The sequence below is a fragment of the Notamacropus eugenii genome, chromosome 3 (genome assembly GCF_028372415.1).
Source record: "Notamacropus eugenii isolate mMacEug1 chromosome 3, mMacEug1.pri_v2, whole genome shotgun sequence".
Lineage (NCBI taxonomy): Eukaryota > Metazoa > Chordata > Mammalia > Diprotodontia > Macropodidae > Notamacropus > Notamacropus eugenii.
This window is the reverse complement of record NC_092874.1, coordinates 193,374,816-193,389,034: the sequence shown is the minus strand read 5'-3', so window position 1 is coordinate 193,389,034 and position 14,219 is coordinate 193,374,816. Positions and strand designations below refer to the sequence as shown.

Sequence of the window (14,219 nt, the reverse complement as noted above, 5' to 3'; positions counted from 1 at the left end):
TTTCTTCTTTGGGACATCTGCAAATCTGAAGACACTGCAGTTTTTTCCAAGTACTGGTGCTAGTTCTGTATAGCACAGAGTCAAGGCCTGATCTTTGGGACGCTACACTAATGAATTCCATCCAAATTGACAGCAGACTATTAGTAGACTTATTGGGTTTTGTCAGTTCTGAATTTACCGAACTTCATCATCATCTAGTCTGTTTTTCTCCACTTATCAATAAGTATACCAAAAAAAATGACTTCATATATGCTTGCAAAAACCTGGGTATGTCTACACCATTTCCCTGTTCTGTTAATCTATCAACTCTATCAAAAAAAGCAAAACCAGTATAATCTGGGACATTTTGTTTTTGATGATACCATGCCAACTTCAGTGATCATTCTTTAGGATTATATCCTAGAAATTTTCTAAGAATTGAAGATGAGCTCACCAGTTTATAGTGCCTGGCCTCTTCCTTCTTCCCTTTTTTGAAATCACTTGCCCTTCTCCAGTCCTGTGGTCTACTTCCTGTTCTCCAAATTCTTTAATAGATCACTGTCAGTGTCTCAGCAATCCCATTCACCATTTCTTTCAGTACTCCTGTATTTAGTTTTTCTGGATTGGGAGACTTGAACTCATAGAAGATAGTAAATAAGGAGGTCTTTTATAATCACTTTACTTATCTTTGGTTAAAACTCCCAGCTAATCATTTTTGCTACACTCTCCCTACTCTTTGGCAAAGAAAACAAAAGCAAAACAAGAGTTAAGTAGTTCTTTCTCAGTTATCATCATCCCATCCACCCCAATCTGTGGTCCTATCACTTCTTTGATCTTCTCATGCTCAAAATGGCTTAAAAGCTCTACTTAATTGTCCTTGGTATTCATAGAAAGGCAAAGGGTCCTTCTTAACTTACACTTTTGTGACTTTATTATTAAAACCTATACCAGTCTTTTATACTACTTCTTAGTTATCTGACTTTGCTTCCTAAAATCTAGCCAATGAGTTCCCTCAGCAATCTCATTAATTTCTTTAGACTCTTTTCTTCCTCAGCATTATTGTTTGTCTTTGTATTTTCAGACTGTCATTCTTAAGAGCTTTCTACCTCCTTTGAACTGACTTGCCCTATAGAATTTTAACCCTGATGATCTTATCTACCTTTTCCCTGAGCCCTTTGAAATCCACTCTCCCAAAATCTAGAGTGTAATCAGACAGTGCCCAGTGTTCCTTTAATTTTCTTTTATTAATTCCAACATAGAATGGTAACTTTTCTTCAATGCTCTAATTGTTTCTACTTCAGCTAGTTGGCCAGAATCAGGTCCAGAATAGGAGATATACTGCTTGCTTCTTCTGCCTTCTAAATTGGAAATTATTATTAGGGTAAGTTAAAATTTTAGAAACTACTCTACTTTTGACAGAGAAAGCTTCAGCAGGGATCCAGATAGATGTCTTCATGCCAAGTTTTGATTTTTTTTGAATTTCCTATCTATTACTCCCTTCTGTCTACAGCATACTCCTGTAATAATTTTGTTTCCATTTTGAACTTCATTGTCTCTAGCACAACTTTTTCACCCCTCCTTTGATTTCCTTAGAATACACACACACATAAACACACACACACACACACACACACACACACACACACACACACATACACCATACACTCTCTCTCTCTCTCTCTCTCTCTCTCTCCTCTCTCTTTCTCTCTTTGGTTCATATTCTAATATACACACACATGCATGTATGTGTATGTATGTATACTTACATGTATATATGTATGTAACACATGTATGTGTGCACACATAGGTATATGTGTATGCATATATTCATATTTTTATTTACTTATATATTATTTCTCTATATATTTATTTATATGTGTTCTTCCATTCTTTTTAACCTGTTTTTTTTTTTCCTTTTGAATAAGACATGTTATTGACTCATCTTCACTCTTTACAATAATTCATCAAACTTTAGGTCATCTTATGTGACTTCTACTGGTTAGTACCAGGCCCTCCCCCCACATACTCTTTTTCCCAGTGCAAAGATAACTAGTGTCTTGGAACTGCATCCTTCAGATATATAACAGTTCAAAGAATCCTTCCATCATTTTCCCTCAAATTCTACAGTAGAATGGCTATGTTGGAGGTCTTTAGACCTGGAGATACTTAAGAGTGTCTATGCTTAAAAGCACATCAGCCTCCACCTTGCCTGACAGCCACTACCCCAATGCTTCCAAACTCCAAGTAGTCTGTGCTCAGCATCCCAAGTTCCACTCTGCCCCATCTTACTTTCACTCTTCCACTTAGACACTGTCCTGATTCCCAGTCATGCTATGTATCCTCTCACCCTCTGACTCAAACCACTAATAACTCAATCACTCTGACCACAATTCTAACTGTGCCCGTGCTCGAGTTCCCCACACACTTAATACTTTACTCTTGACACACCCCATCACAGACACCTCGTGGCTAAGTTTCCTACCACCACATGAAACTTACATTCACTCGCCATGACACTGCCTAAACAGCAGGGGAATTTGTGAGCCTAAGTAACAGCTGCAGGCAGCTGCATTCTCTGCTGCCTTCCTTGCACAGCTGTTTGCATTTCAACTTGGGCATCCCCAGAGTCTAATGGTATACCCTTCCAGGCATGAGCCAATCCTACCAAATCTCAGTGATATCTGAGGCCCAACTTGCCTCGTGTGAGTATCTTTAGTTCATCGTGGTCATTATCCCTACTTTGTGCACTTGGGTATAGACATCTGAGACCATGTGTTTTCTTGGATGATTGTCCCCTGTGAATTACTGCTTCTCTCTTCTGCTATTATTCTTCCTCTGCTGTACTTGCTACTCTCTGGTTTCTGGCTTAGTAGATATATATGGCCAATGTTATCCCTTCTTTTTCCTTTTCGAGCCTTCTTGATCATATACATGACTCCAGGCAAATATTTTTTGCCAGTCTTCATTAGACACACTCTATCCCTGGCCAAGAGCCTAGTCATTCCTATATTTTAAGTCATGGTCCAGAAAGAAAAATATTAATAAAAAATCTGACATTTATATAATGCTTTGCAGTTTACAAAGTACTTTACATGAATTTTTCCATTCCAAAGCTTATTCTCAGACACCAACTTCTTAACCAGTTGTTCACTTCCCAAATCCACCTCTTTCTTCTGAATCCCCTACCTTCAATTGGCAGCAGTGATTAAAATACCACGTATGGTATTTTACCCCTAAAGCTTAAGTTTCTAGACCAAGACTTCATAATCCCTTGCAATGCTTTCCTTCTGGTAGTATCATTTGTCCCCACAAGAATCAGCAGGAATGGGTAATGGTCTTCAGGTCTGACAAGTCTCAACAAATTCTCTGCTACATCTGACTGCACATTCCAGAAAGAAAGACAATTTCTCTAATGTTTGTCATGTTGACAAATAACTGCCTTCCTCAACATGACAGCCACAATAGTTCTCCTTGCAACAATCCTAACAGTATGTATTGTAAATACCCATTTATTCATTAATTTGATAAATTTTTATTAATCAACCACCATATACAGAACAGTGTGCTGAAAAAGATAAGAAGTTAAGCTAAGACAGGTCTCTTACCATCCTGAAGTTTATAGCCTAATACAGAAGTAAGACAAAAACAATGATAATAAACGATATTATTATCCCTGGTTTACAGACAAGGCAATATGCTTTAGTGGACAGATTGTTGATCCTAGCATGGGGAAGCTGAGATATCAATAAGTTATATATGAGTTCTGATCTGTGTTGGTGGAGAGAATCCCATGCCAGTAAAATCATAGGACCCCGAAGTATTTACAGATGAAGAAGTTAAGGTTTCAGAGGGTAAAGGATTCTGTCTATGGTGCCACAGCTCACAGGATCATAGGTTCTAATGCTTTGTCGCTGGAACTTTTTATAGATGACGAAGTTCAAAGTGACTTAAGAGACCTACCAAGGGTAAAAGAGTAAAGTTAAGAGTCAGACCTGAAATTTGAACCCAGGTCCTCTAAAGGTTAAATTCATTGAACTTTCCCCCTTATACTACATTGTACTATCTCACTTCTAAGTATCAGAATGGGGAATCAAACTGTGATTTATTAGTATCCTTTCCAGATCTTTTCACCTTTAATTACTTTGTAATGGGGGCACACTACCCCCATCATTATACTCTGTTTCAGTTTCCAAAGTTATTTTACATGTATCCTCTTTTCTGATTTCACCAGATCCCTTCCAGGATGCAGATGCTATGGTTATATGTTTAAAGGGTCCCTGTGCACTGGGCTGAGCTTGGTTGCTATACAAAACCTGTAAACAAACTAGCAAAGAAAAGAAAGAAGAGTTTGGGAGAATAAAAGGGAGGGGAAGATTGCAGAATAGAAGAGAGGTATTTTAGGTCTGTGAGGAAAGGACAAAATAATAACATTATTGCTAACAATGAAATGTAATTTTAGTACTGTATTAGATTCAATAAAACAGTGTTGTGACACTCAAGGAAATGGCGCTGGAAAAGTCATACAACAATAAAAAATTCAATTAAATGAACATTTGCATTGGTCTTGATGCCCAAGGTCAAAGCTTACAATCTAGTTGCTATGCTTATTAGTAGGAGAAGTCACTTGAGATTTATGCCTCAAGCTTCCTCATAATGGACTACTTCATAGGATGATAGTGAGGAAGGCACTTTTTGAGGAATTACTTCTTAGATAAAATACAGTGTGCACCATAAAGAACTTTGTCTTGTGATCTGGATTCTAGTCCTGTCTGTGGCACTAACTTGCTGATTAAAGGCTAATCAGCAAGTTAATGTTTTGTTATGTGATTAGTTTGGGGAATTCACATAATAAAAATTGAATTCAACCCACATTTACACACTTACAGACAATGGGATACAAAGGTATACAAAGATGACACAGGGTAGACTCCTTGCCCTTAAAAATCTAATAATTTCAAGTCAACACAAGCATTCTTGATAACAATGATCAATGTAATTGTGGAGAAGGGATTCTTTCTTCATCTACAAAATGAAGGGGAAAGACAAGATAATGGGCAGATAGATGCCACAGTGGACAGAATACTGGGTCTGGAGTCAGGAAGACCTGAGTTTATATCTGACCTTAGAAACTGACTAGCTATATGATCTTGGGTACTTAACCCCTGTTTGCCTCAGTTTCCTCATCTGTAAAATGAACTGCAGAAGGAAATAACAAACCACTCCAGTGTCTCTTTCAAGAAAACTCCAAATTGGGTTACAGAGACTGAATATATACATGACTGAAAAATGACTTAACAACAAATTACCATCGTACTTCAGACCTCAGAGATCATCCAATCCAACCCTTTAATTTGACAGAGAATTGAAATGAGAGCCTGGAAAGGAAGGTGATTTACCTAAAAATCACACAGTCAATGAATAGTGGATTCAGGAAAACTATTCTTTCCTTTCCCAAATTAACCCCATTAGCATGGATACCAAAGAGAAGGTTGATAGAAAAGAGGGGAGAAACCACTCTTTGGTAACAATAGCTTAGGGAGGAGTCGGTTAGGGAGAGGGGGATTACTTTGGGAATTTTTGTGGGAGGAAGTGTGGTGTAGTGGAAAGAGCCCTAGGCTCCTCACCCAAATTAGGAAGTTGGCATTCTAACAGCTTAACCGTATCATTAACTGCCTAACTGATCTTTGACAAGTTACTTTCTGGGCCTCAGTTTCTCACTACTAACACAGTTATTACCTTAGTTCAGGCTCAGATCCCCTTTCATCCGGACTATTACAGCAGTTTTCTAACTGGTCTTTTTGGCCTTGTCTCTCAATGCCCCCTCCCTCTCCCCTCATCTATCACAGAGTGGCCAAAGAGATTTTCTTTAAACATAGGTCTTACCACATCACTCCTTTAACTCAAAGAACTCCATTAGCACTCTAGTGCCTCTAGGATATAATTTAAACTCCTTTCTTTGGCTTTTAAATCCCTTCACATCCTGGCCCCGATCCCTCTTTTCCAGCTATTCTACATGACTTCCTTTTGTGCACTGTGTTCCAGCCAAACCAGCCTTGCTGTTCCTCACACATGACACCCTCTGTCTCCTGCCTCAGTGCCTTTAACGCTGACTGTCCCCAATGCTTGAAGGCGCTGCTTTTTCTCTTTGGCATTGCAGAATTCCTTCTTTAAGATTCAGTTCAAACTTCAACTTTCATCAATTAATCAATCAACAAGTATTGATTAAGCCCCCACTATGTGCTAAATGCTGGGTATACAAATAAAATAAATGAAATATCCCTACTGATATTCTTCAGAATGCTGCTAGAGCCCTTTCTCCCCCAAAATACCTACCTTGTATTTATTCTACATTTCTTGTCTTCCCCAATAGAATGTAAGATCTTTGAAGGGACTGCTACATTTTGATCTTTCTATCCCCCAGTGCCTAGAACAGTGCCTGCACAGAGTAGATACTTAATAAATCCCCACTGACTGATGTTGTATTAAATGTGGTTCTAATCAAATCTCTTAATCTGTTTGCCTCAGTTTCCTCAGCTGTAATATGGGGGTAATAGCAGCACCTACCTCACAGTGTTGTGTGAATCAAACAAGGTATTTGTAAAATGTCTGGCACAGTGTCTAATACATAGGAACTGCTCAATAAATGCTTATTCCCTTTCCTTCCAGGGGTTCTCAGTTTCTGGTTCTGTGTTTTTGCTAGTACTCTCAATCCATCCTTTATCTTCAAGAGCACAAATAATTGAGGGAGAGTCTGATGTCCTCCGTACCCCCACCTCTCCGTTATAAGGCTTAGCACACAGTTCCAATGGCCTCTGCTCCTCTGCTAAGCCTGATCTGTCCCCTGTGAAATGGAAACATGTAGGGGCAGGCAGATGGGTGAAAAAACCTGAATGATGGAAGAGAGAGATTCTCGGTCAAGTTTGTATTTCTCATTATTTCTCCAACCCGTCTCAAGTTCCTTTTGTTTAGAAACCGCCTTGTATCGTTTCTGGAGTCTCTCCCCACGCCCCCCTGACACTCCTCTAGCCTGTAACCCTTCCCAATAACATATTCCATATGTCAGACACCCTCTGTATGAAATGTGTGCGCTCCAGTTGGGGAGGGTGCCTCCTTCCCATCACCCCACCCCACAGAAGTCCCACCAACTCTCTGCATCCTCATCTGAAGAAATACTAATGTCCATCGGGTTAGAGGTGCTGTCCCTTGCTGGTAAATTCCCCATAATGTTCCCACAGGTCAGTCTCCTCCTTCCTTACAACGAAGCTTCCCCTCCCAACAGCTGCAGGGAGGGAGATCCTTCTTTAAGCAGTGCAGCTAATTGAGCTGTGCTCTGACTAAGCTTGTTGCAGTGTTTGCTTTAGAGTCGGCTTTTACCGCACAAGGCAACACAACATTCTATTGTCTTCCCTCCCCCCTCAGCTTGCTTCTGGCTCCCCCTCTCCTTCTAGGGGCTACCCACTATGGTAAAAGCTGAAGAAAATTTTCCATTCTAACTTCCAGTGCTCCTTTTTCTGCTCCCTACAACACAGACATTCCTCTTTTCTCTCTCCCACCCCCTTTCCCTCCCTAACACAACCTTTGATGGCTGACTCTTAGCCAGTGCTATGTAGAGCCATGTTAATTTCTACCGTCTTGCCTATGGTCATAAGAGAATGGGCTTGTGCTGTAGTAGCAGTGACTTAGTTAGACAAGACTACGAAGTTTTTTGACTATTAGAACTCAATCTCTTTTAAATGCTAGGACCAGTTGCAATGGAAAGGAAATTGTTTCCCAGAGAAGAAAAAGCCACAAATGAAAGACAGAAAGTCATTTATCTGGAATAGTTGAGATGCAAGGCAATGGATCAGATGATTTTTCTATCCTTAGAAAACTGGCTAAGTCATGACTGTCCCCTTTCTGCTTGAAAGCATTTTTAAAACCCTGTCTTTAAATTTCTCAATCTCTGTAACTGAAAGACCAAGGAGATCACTTTAGCACAGGTGTTAAGTCAGACTATCAAAAAACAGTCAACTCCAACGATTTAACAAAACAGGGGCTCTCAAAAAGATTTGTTTCAGGAGGAAGGAAACGATTATGATGGTAAATTGGGGCAGTGGCAAGGTGTATGACCACCATCTTTCATTCTCAGTCTTATTGCCAACCTACTTTATTTCAAGGAACTAACTCTCCCATGTCTTTTGACCATGAACTGACTGTGGCCTATCTGGTGGCTCACCCACAGATCACAGTTCCTGCCAAACCCACACTCAATATTGGGGTATATTAAGATGCTGAAAGGGCTTATGAACTATCAAGCCACAGATCCCATTCCTCCTCCAAAAAGAGAAGGGTCTTATTTTAGGAAGTCTTATTTTACAACCAGAACAGTTGGGAAAACAGAAAAGGTGAATGCTTTGCTAAGGGTTCATGCAATTAGTCAAACAGCTAGGATTGGAGGCTGTATCTTCTGATTTCCAGTCCCACCTTCTTCCATTAGATTACAAGCTATCTCTGATGATCTAGCTACCAGCATCCGAGACCCCTCCTCCTCATCAATATCACACAATTCAGCAATAGAAGGGACCTTATTTTTCAGATGAAGATATCAAGGTCCAGAGAAGTTGTGACTTGTGCAAGATCCCAAAGGTAAATAACAGAGCACGGATTTGTATGTAGGTACCCTGATCTCAAATCAGCTTATTATTCATTCTGTCATGAGCCTCTCTTCTCATACAAACTAGCCACTAGCCTAGACATCACAAAACCTAGTTTAGCTAGCCATCTCTAAATCTGGCCTTAGAGTAAAAGGACAAGAAGGATGAAATAAGGGGAGAATGTCCATACTTGTGAAACTGACTTTTAATTCAAGTTTCAAGTACAACAATTATCTCCAATTCACCTGAAGTTGGACCCTTATTTATGATAGCCAAACCTTGGTTCAATTTCCACTTGTGACATGCTTGACATGAGACTATGGACAAGACAACGAGATAATTCCCATAGTACCTACTTTATAGAATTGTTGTCAAGATCAAATGAAGTATATAATGGATGAAAAGACCATTTATGCAGACACATTAAGGTGCTATCAATAGCACTATTACTAAACAGACCTGTGATTTCATCAATGTAGGGAGTTCTTGGTGAAAAATTCCCTCCATCAATGAAGATCTCAGCACTTACTCTGTAACTGACAGAATTAAGAGGGTTGCCAGGGAACTCTGAGAAGGTAAGTGACTTGCCTAGGGTCACTGGGTTCATCAATATTTACCAGAGGGAGGACTTCATAACATTGAAACCAGTTCTCTTACCAGAGGTTGCCAAACGTTTTTCCCTTTTTCAAAAAAAAAATTACCACACCCCTGGAAATCTACTTTCTTTAACTCTTTAACTTTTTTTTTTTGAAATTTGCATCTTTCGATTTTTTTGATTTTTTTAAAAACGATACATCTGAAATATAATAATTTATTGCAAATTTACGGTTTTTTTCCTGCCTTGAATTTTGATGATACAGTATTGTGTCATGAAACTGTATAGTAGTGCATTGTAAGCAAGTCATTGCATGCACACATTCCTGTAGATGCTGAACTTCCCAATAATGTATGACATGCTCACCTGCCGACACTTGCTTGTTAAGACCTGTTGGGTGGACTTGACCACTGATCAGTTATAACTTGTATTTTGTGTGTTTATTTGGAAAATAATATAATCACTATGATTTTAATTCAGTTATACAACAGATAAAACATGTACAAGAATTTTTCAAAATTATCTTCTCTTCTCACATTTCCACTGTCCCCTTATTTTGATTCAGTGGCCCCCATTGCACCCAAGCTGCTACCACCATTCTTGATCATTCCCATGCCCCTCTGGAGGGCGGTATCACTCACTCTGGTAACCTCAATAGACAATCCAACCCAATCCAATGAAGCATTTTTTTTAATATACTACTCTGCCTCTCCTGCTATATAATTATTCCTAGGAATTTCAAAGAATCCATTAACTTGTGGGTTTAAGTACTCCTTCTGAAGGTGCAGAATGCAATCTATCCATGCCTTTTCTTTCTGTGTGATTTTTATCTATGTCCTTCCTCCAATAAAATCTTACTTTAAGGATCTTTCTAACACCCTGAAAAGGCTTTTTGAGAACCAGGAAAGTATTAGGACACTTGGCTGCCATTTCTTATTCTCTATACAATACAGAATACTTTCTGATTAGATTTTTTTAAATGACGTCTTTCATGCCACTTCTTGTACTGTTGTCAATATTCCTACCTCTGCCCACCCTATGTCCCTCTACTGTCCTTTTTATCACCTCTAATTTTGATTCTCTAGACTTCAGTTACACAATTTGTAGCTATGTAGCATAATCATAATGAATGAAATAAAAAAAAATTATTAAACATTATCATGTGCTAAGCCCTGTGCTAAGCACTGAGGATACTGAAGGACGTTGGTTATTTTGGCAGGCACTCAACTACTGAGGCTAAAGGATTAGCAGATAGAGAAGCATTTCAGCTGGACTGTGCCAAGCCCTTTCTACAATTAAAATGCATTCTTGTCCATCAAGACACTAACCAACAATTGCTAACCAATTATAATAATTTCCCATGGCCTCCACTTTATGGTTGTTGCTTTTATAACTCAGGAAGAGGTAGTAATGCATAGAATTGAAAGGAATGGCTAAGTGGATGGTACTAGTATCCAGCAATGCTTACCTAAAATCCCTCTTTCGTGTGTAGTAGAGGTGAAACTAGTGGAAAAGACGAAGAGAAAACTGATGTGTGTAACAATCCACATGCCTTCTATTGGTCAGTATTTCACTTTAGTTGAGTCAATAAGCATTTACTAATGGCTTACTATATTTTAGACACTGTGCTAAGCTCTGGAGATATACAGGCGAAAAAACCAGTTCCTTAAGGACTGCCCTCAAGGAGCTCAATTCCAGTAAGAGAGACATGGGCAAACAACCATGAACATTCAAACTATAGAGAGAATAAAATGGAGGTAATCTCAGAAGAAAGGCATTAGTACTGGGGGAAACTAGGAAAGGCTTCTTAACCAAGGTAGGATTTGAACCAAGATGGTGGAGAACAGGAGGGAAACCACAGCAAGCACAGGGGACAGCCAGTGAAAAGGCATGGAGTCAGGAGATGGCGTGCTGTGCTTGAGGAATAGCAGAAAGGGTAATGCTGTCAGACTGTAGAGTATGTGGGGGAGAACAAAGTATAGGAAGACTAGAAAGCTAGGAAAGTACCAGGCAATGAAGGACTCTAAAAGCCAATGAGAAGATTTTATCTTTGATACTAAAAGTGACAAGGAGCTATTGTAGCTAATTGAAAGAGTTTAGGCTTCTAATTTTATATTTGAAAAACTATACCCCAAAGGGTTCAGTGCCTTGCCCAGAGTCATACTGTTTGCTACTGAAAAATCCAAAAAAACAAAACATATATCTCTAGGCTGTCAGTGCATTCTACTGCATCAACCTTACAACTAGTGCAATGATTTTTTGGGACAGCATAGTATTGGGAATATATTAATAGTATTAAAATCAAATGCTCACCCTTCTACTTACTAGTTGTGTGACCTTGGACAATTTGCTTAACTTCTCTGGGATTCAATTTCTTCATATAATGAGTCAAATTAGATGATTTCTCTAAGGTTTTGATCCTAAGATCCTTAACAGGTAAGGCAGTCATGCAGTTTATTTAACTAAAGGAACATTTATTAAGCACCAATTTTGTGTTTCTACTATGGATGAAAATAAAAGATTAAATACCTCTACTGAAACTAACACAAAATGCAAACTTTCCTTGTTGGATAGAACTACAATTTTAGGGAAAAAAATTCCCTATTGAGCCCAGATATATCTCCTTTTTATTACTCCTACTTGCTAGTCTTAGCTTTGTCTATACAGTGATATAAAAATGCAGAATAACATCCAAGGTGGCCACCCCACTCTCCCACCACACTGGCAGTGCAATTCTGCAATTGAGGACTTCCTTTGTTCTTGAACATAAGCCTAGAGGCTAAGCAAAGAGGGAGCTTTAAAATATACATCAGTAATAATGACATTAAGGAAAAATAATAAGGATACGCTAAAGGAAAACACGCTTGGTGATAGGTGTAGATGATGTATGGGCCGCTAACGAGCCAACTGATGTGATATAATTGGGAGATGTGCTACCCTGGTATGGCACCATGGCCAAGGTTGCATATTAGCAGTTACTCAGCACCACTGCACTAATGAATGGATTTTAACACCTTAGGGTAAATCTGAAACCAAGAGCATGCAAAAATATGCCCACCATAGTGCTGGATAGAAAGAAAAGCAGATTTAGAGCTGGAATGAACCTTAAAAATCATCTCATCTAAACTACTCATTTTGTCATAAGGAAATTGGCTCAGAGGGGAATTAACATCCAAGATGAAACAGGTAGTAAGAAATGGAGATGAGATATAAACAGAGGTGGAGTTCTCCAGCTTCCAAATTCAGTCCTTTTCCCATTACATCACATTAGAAACACTTACTGAAAATACTTTTTTTCTAATTGAAATGAAAATATATATTTAGGATTAGAGCATGGCTAACCTGATTAATAAGTTCTGAATCTCCCTAGACCTGTTCCCTCATCTGTGAAATGAGATGCTGTCTGACGTCTCTTCCAGTTCTGAAGCTATGTTCCTATGACTACAGACTCTGCTATTAAATACACCTGCAACAGAAACATAGGGTTTGTTTGAATTTGACATTTCAGTGAAACAGAAAGAAATCAAGAACCTCAAGAAGGTATGAAGTCTGTAGGGTCCTGAGTTGTTGGTTTTTTACTCAAATGTCAAATTCAAACAAACTCCATGTTTCTGTTAAGTTTATTCAGTGGAAAAGGATGAAACAAAGGTAGAGTTACAGTATATTCAAGGAGAGTCAACTATTTTGATAGGAGTAGGAGTCAAACATCCTAGGAAGCTGAGAATTCATCTTCTTGTAGCATATATTCAAGTTGGTGAGATTTTTGGCAACAGTATCCCAATATAAAGATAGATATTGATATGTATGTATATGTATACATCCATATATGTATATATATACACCTATGTGTGTATTACATGTGTATATATATATATATATATATATATAATCACTTATGTGTGTATTTTTTTAATCTTGATCCACAATACAAATTATGCAAGGTATCTGGATGTTGCCCACTTGTAATTGTAATCAAGATTGTAATCACTGAATTAAAAAGTCATATTAATAATGCATGTTTTACACACTGATGGCAATAGTCATAGGGTTATAGGATTTGGAGCTGGAGAAAACCTTAGAAATCACTTAGTTTCACTCACTTCTTTTCTTTTCTCTATATCTCAATTTCCTAACATGTTAAGTGATTTGTTTCAGATTACAGAGTGAGAACAGGAATGCATTTACCAACTCCAAATCAAATATTCTTTTGAATAATCAAAGTTTATTTATTTAGAATGTTGCTTTATAATTTCCAAAGCACTTTCCTCAAAAGTTTTTAGGCAGCACAAATGTTATTAGGCTCATTTTATAGTATTAATTTCATGAATCATAATCTAAGATCTCAGAAATCATCCAATTCAACCAATTTACACCTGAATAAGAATCCCTTGTATGTCATCCCTGACAAGGGATCACTTAGTCATCTCTTCAAGGCTTCCAAGGAGGGAACCCTATGAGGCAGCCCATCCCAGTTTTGGACAGCTCCAGTTATTATAGGATGTTCTTTACATGGAGCTGAAATATGCCTCCCTACAATTTCCATCCACTGATCCTGCTTCTACTCTCAGAAATGAGGCAAAATAAGTTTAATACTAACCTTTCCACATAACAACCATTCAAATATTGAAAACTTTAATCATATCTTTCTGAATTTTTTCTTTTTCTATCTTTCAAAAGACTCTCCTACAATCACAGCATTTAGAAGTGGCAAGCACCTTCAAGATCAACTGGTCCCACCTCTACCATTTACAGACAGCATGAGTTTCAGTTCCTCCTTATCCCAATCAATTTCTTTTGTATACTCTCCAACTTATCAATGTCATTCCTAAAATCATATGCACAGAACTGAACACCACAACCTAGAGCTAAGGACAATAGCACTACTGACTCCATCTTTTTAGAATTAATGCAATTTAAGATTTTGTTTGGTTTTCTGGTTGTTGTGTCCAACTATTGTGATGCCTTATAAGGAAATTGATAGAAGAGTATGGGCAAGTATTGTACAGGATAAG

At 38.4% G+C, this 14,219-nt stretch overlaps 1 protein-coding gene across 5 annotated transcripts in view; it reads right to left on the bottom strand.

The window, feature by feature from the left end:
• Positions 1–14,219, bottom strand: part of NTF3 (neurotrophin 3) — a 142,823-nt gene that overhangs the window by 26,938 nt on the left and 101,666 nt on the right. The gene's annotated exons all lie outside the window — the stretch shown is intronic.